Source organism: Triturus cristatus, chromosome 3_2 (assembly GCF_964204655.1).
Source record: "Triturus cristatus chromosome 3_2, aTriCri1.1, whole genome shotgun sequence".
NCBI lineage: Eukaryota > Metazoa > Chordata > Amphibia > Caudata > Salamandridae > Triturus > Triturus cristatus.
The window spans coordinates 174,398,903-174,404,902 of NC_140584.1; positions in this window are offsets into that span (position 1 = coordinate 174,398,903).

The window sequence follows — 6,000 nt, forward strand, 5'->3', positions numbered from 1 at the left end:
TGCAGCACTAATGATGATTCTGAAAGGTTCATATATTTAACATTACCAGAGAGTAAATCAGTGACTTTTAGTAAATTAGTTAAAGATGCAAATCACAACATGGAATGTTCTCAATGTAAATCAGAAATGTTATCAACGTTATTTTTAAAGAAATATGGACAGTATGTAATTTTAATGATGCAACGTTGAAGAGCTGATGGAACAAAATTGGACACTTTAATAAAGAAGTTTACAGGAAATCAATTATTAATATCAGGAAAGACTTTTGTTGCAGTTGCAATAATTTTCCATGATGGACCTTCTATAACTTCTGGTCATTACACAGTTTATCTAGAATGTGAAAAAGGCTGGACACTGTGTAATGATTCACAATTGATTTTCAAGCAACGTTTGCCTGCAGAATTACCAAATTCCTACTTACATTTTCTAAAACCAAAATTTTAGATACAAATTGCAGCATCTGAAGAAACCATTATTTCGATTTTATTGGATTACCATTGGATATTTCACCAAAAAAGAATTTAAAAATTACCATTTGCCCTCATGGAAAGGTAACTGTTTCTAGTGTGGACTTCTTTGACAGATATTATTTTGGTGTATGTGCTTAAGCAACAAGATTTACAGACGTTATTTATTGCAAATAGTTATTGTTCTTAGAAGATATTTTTAATATATATATATTACATTTCTATCAAGGTCTGTTTTACTGAGGATAGATTCAGGGCTTTTTCTAACAATCTTTCAGATTGTTAATTTTTTTGCCCGCTGTTAAGTGATGAATGCAATTGATATCACTATTTTCAGTGAAATTCAATCTATTCTGAAAACAGCAAAAAAGGGCAAAAAATTACTTTGTTAAATATGAAAATATGTGTACTGTATTCTAAAATGTATTGTTAAATATTACTACTTTTTTTCTTTTTTTTCAGATCGAGAAAGAAAATGTAATCCTTTTTTCTAGCAATTAAAAAAAACCATTTATTTCTAATTACGTTATTTTGTTGGTCAGGTAAGTTTAAAATATCTGTATTTCTCACCCCTTCACTTTCATGCTCCCTTTTCTTCACTTCTCCTCACTCTGCTTTTCTCATTCTTCTTCCCTCTCTCTTCTTCCTCTACTGCTCTTTCGTAACTCCCTCACTCCTTCTCTACTACTCCCCTAGGTTTACTGCCTCCATCACTATTTTTTCAACCATGTTTCTCTCCCTGTTTCCATATGTCTCAGTCATTCTAACTGCCTTACTCCTTCTCAGTTCCTTGCTCTCTGTCTCTGTTTCTGTCTCTCTCCCTTTGTCTGTCTTACCCTTAATTTCCTTAACATCTCTGGGGCAGATTTAGAAGCCCCCTGCGGGACCACTACATCACTTTTCATGCTTCGAAACTAACGCAGCACGGCGCAGCAAAATTACTTGCTGCACCGTGCTGCATTAGTTTGTTATAAATCTGCCCCTCTGTTTCTACCTCTCCTCCTCTCCATCACTCATTTTCCATCTATGTTAATTTTTTTAACCTTCTCCGTCATTCCCCTTCCCTCACCTTCCCTAACTGTCACTATCCTTTACTCATAGTCACTCCTATTCTCCTACTTCATTTCCTCCTGTTTGTATCTCACACCTCTTCACCTTTTCGCATTCTTACCTTCACTCTCCCTCACTCTGCTTTGCTCATTGAAATCCTGACTCCCTTTCTCTCACTCCAGTTTCCAAAGTCCCTCCATCCCCTCACTCCCCATCTCTCACTTTCCCTTACCACCTTTTCTAATCCTCATACCCCTTATCTCACCATCACACCACTTCTCTTACTTTCAATCCCTTTACCCTGCTGTACTTCGTCCGCTTCGTCTGTTACTCCCTTTTCCTATCTCCGTCCCTTAATCCCATTTTCTCACTCCCCCTCCCTCACTCTCCATTACTCACTGCCATTCCCTTACTCATTCACTCTTCTTACCTGTATCCTCTACCCTTTGTCCTTTTGTTGCAGTCAGTCTCTCACTTCCCTTTCATGACTGATCATACTTTCCTTGTCACTCTCATTCTGTCAGTCCTTTCCTCCTCTTCACTCAGTCATTTCATTCATTTCAATCATTCATGTATACACTACACATTCATTCAATTAATTTACAACACAGTATATATATTAAGAATATAGCTCTTCTTGGAGAAGTGAAGTGAGTTCTGAAAAGAACTTTTTTTTTTTGTTTTTTTTTATTTTAAACAATTTTGTATTTTTTTGTGGATTTTTTTAGAGCAACCAAAAAAAACTGTTCAACAGGAACAAAAATTATTTTAAAAAAGTGTGCTGCTGGATCTTCTGTTCTATAAGATTGATGCTGATCTCTCCGTAACAGAGTGTGACATTGCACATGTTGCAATGAATGTGGACGTTTTTGAAGACAGGAAGGATGTCCAGAGATCTGGAGCATGGTGATTCTGCAGCCGCAGATGAAGTGCTCGGCTGAGCAGATTCAGGATTCTCCCTCATGGCCCGTCATCATCAGTGATGTCATTTGAGATGTCATGAGTGATGTCATGAGTGATGTCACTGACCATGTAATGAGTGATGTAATATGTGACGTCATCAGCAGTGGATTGCGGGCGCGCGAGTTATAGTTAGCTGAACTAACTATAACGGGGGAATTTCATTGGTTTTTTACGAGTGAAATGTCCAGCTAACTATAACATGTGTGAAACCTATGGTTTTTTCAGTGAATTTGCAAGGTTTTTTAAATGCTAATTCCTAACTGTAACGTGTGTGAAACCTATGGTTTTTTCAGTGAATATATATATATATATATATATATATATATATATATATATATTACCTACTGGCGGTCGCCAGTAGGTAGTTATAGTTAGGACCACGTTTCCATAGGAAAACCTCAACATTCTATTTTGAATAACTTTGGCGCCGGTCGACGAATCCTCGCGAATTTCTCAAAATAGGTGGGGCGCTACGCTCCGCTCCTACCCTGAAAGTCTCGGGGGGATCCGTCAAGCGGGGGCTGAGATAAAAGGGGGGTCCCAAAACGCGTTTTTCCCATGCATTTTTCCATAGGACCTTTAGAACGACCTACAGCCCGAACGGCTGAACAGAATTACTAGAAATTTGGCAGAGAGGTAGTCCGTAGGTCAAGGAAGTGCCTTTTGTAGGTTTGGTGTAAATCAGTTCAGTAGATTTTGAGAAAATAGCCTTTAAATCAATATATATATCTGAGCCAGCTTACGGTACGCTTACCGTACGCTTACGGTAAGCGTACGGTGGCGTGCGCGAGCGCGATTCTGATTGGCTCTTAGATCTTAGTAAACATTCGAATCGGCCGAAACCAGGAAGCGGCGGCCGCCATTTTGTGTATTTCACTCTGAAAAAAAAGAGTGAAAACAAGGAAAGGGGGCAATGAGGAGAGTTACAGACCCCCTAACAATTGTAAGGGGGTCAAAGAAGGACAGAAAAGTACAAAAAAAACATTTATTGATTTTAAAAAAAATCACGGGGTACGCGTACGGTAAGCTCACGGTAAGCGTACGGTAAAAAAAATAAAAATAAATAAATGAAAATCAGATTTAAGAGTTTAGAAATTAGGGAGCTCTAAAAAGAGCTGTTGTGTTTATGGAGTCATTTTTTTAGTGGTACCTACAAGTAAGTACCGATGCAGAGTCTAAGGTTCAAGAGGAAGACTCTGTTCCCTTCATCATTGAAGTGCACACCATCTCCTCTATAAATGTCTTGCATGTTGTAACGCAAGTTGTTGTGGTAAATGGCACCCATACCATAGTCACGGAGGAAAGCAGAAACAGATTTGTTGACGTGCTTTCTTGCTTTGTCAATCTGTGGACAGAAATGATTGGACCAGTTCCATTTTTGCCTTTGGCATATGTTGGAAAACACAAAGGCAGTTTTAGGGAAAAGTGTAAACAGTTGTGCAAAGGTGTCCTTCATAAGCATTTCCAGACCTACCCCAGTCAAAGTGCCTAGGTCATTGCCACCACAGTGCACTATTATGAGGTCAGGGTGTTGGATTTGCATGAAGGATTTCACCAATGGCATCAATTGGTGCCACTTTAACCCTCTCTGACCAATCCATTTAATGTCTACATTTGGCAAAGCAAGGTCTCTCACCATATCTGTTTTCTCTGCAAACTTTTCACTCCAGAAGACATAGCTGTGCCCTACAATCCACACTGTGAACATCTTCAAAGGAGAACTGGATGCACTCAGGAGGTGTCTTTCAGTAGAATGGCAATATGAAAAGAAAGACAGTTTGGAAATGGAGGCATACATATTTTTTACAAAACAAAAAGAACTGATTGGCTGTTTCATACCATTCTAGAAAAAAAACTAGGCTGTATGTGAAAATTAATAGAAGCATGTTTTGTATTGGTACAAAAAAATGTGTAACCAAAGAACAGTACTATGGATTTGCAGTTAGGATTGAAAAGTCAAGCACTCTTGCTCTGTGGAATTGAAACATTGTGTGTCGAACTTCTGACCTAACTGCACACAGCAGTGTTCCATGAGCTGTTGCTATGGTAGCAGGCAGAAGTCAAGTTGGGGGAAGGGTACTAGGCAGAAGTCAAGTTGGGGGCAGGGTACTTTTGGAAAAGGGTTGGTTTTCAACCAATAGAAATGTGTCATTACATTTGAAAAAAAGGGGGAAGCACTGAGATTTGAAACTTACATGTATATGTGTGGAAAAATAGAGGGAAAGTTTGCCATTATCTGGTTCTGCTGAGAGGAGAGAGGTGTACAGAACAGAGATCCTGGCTCTGATAATCTGCTGTTTGAGTGACACATTTCTTTCACAACTAACTAATTTTAAAGGTGAGTTTACAGTTTGAGAGGGGATGTATGTGGTAACTTAAGAAATGAATAATAGAAATGGGAATTGTTTTTGTTGTAGTTACACATGGTGGATTCATAATGTGTCAGTCTGTAAAAGAGATTTTCACTTGGCCCAAAAAAAAAAGAGCAGTAAGTGTGCTTTCAAATTGGCAAAGAAATTTCGTTTTGGCACTAATGTGAAAACATGACTCTGTGTGCATAGAAGAATTATAGGCAGAAATTTATTGCGTCTTGCTCTGGTGATTTCACAGTTGCAGTAGATGGAAAAGAGGAGCGAATTTTTGGGGGAAGAAGCAGAGGCTTAGCACACACCCATGTGCTTGCCATGTATAGTCATGCACAGTAATTAGAAGCGAGTGGGGTTTTCAGGTTTAAGTCTGTAATGCAAATACATTGAGCATCACTAAGGCTGGTTGCCCCTGCTGGAGTGTAGGCAGTCACAGAGAATACACACGGTGGTGGTCTGAAAAAAAAACAGCTTGGACATGTGCATTTAAATAAATTTAAAAAAAAGGTTTCAGAATGTGTCAGTCTGTAAAAGTGATTTCAAAGTGTAAAAAGAGATTTTCACTTGGCCCAAAAAAAAAAGAGCAGTAAGTGTGCTTTCAAATTGGCAAAGAAATTTCGTTTTGGCACTAATGTGAAAACATGACTCTGTGTGCATAGAAGAATTATAGGCAGAAATTTATTGCGTCTTGCTCTGGTGATTTCACAGTTGCAGTAGATGGAAAAGAGGAGCGAATTTTTGGGGGAAGAAGCAGAGGCTTAGCACACACCCATGTGCTTGCCATGTATAGTCATGCACAGTAATTAGAAGCGAGTGGGGTTTTCAGGTTTAAGTCTGTAATGCAAATACATTCAGCATCACTAAGGCTGGTTGCCCCTGCTGGAGTGTAGGCAGTCACAGAGAATACACACGGTGGTGGTCTGAAAAAAAAACAGCTTGGACATGTGCATTTAAATAAATTTAAAAAAAAGGTTTCAGAATGTGTCAGTCTGTAAAAGTGATTTCAAAGTGTAAAAAGAGATTTTCACTTGGCCCAAAAAAAAAAGAGCAGTAAGTGTGCTTTCAAATTGGCAAAGAAATTTCGTTTTGGCACTAATGTGAAAACATGACTCTGTGTGCATAGAAGAATTATAGGCAGAAATTTATTGCGTCTT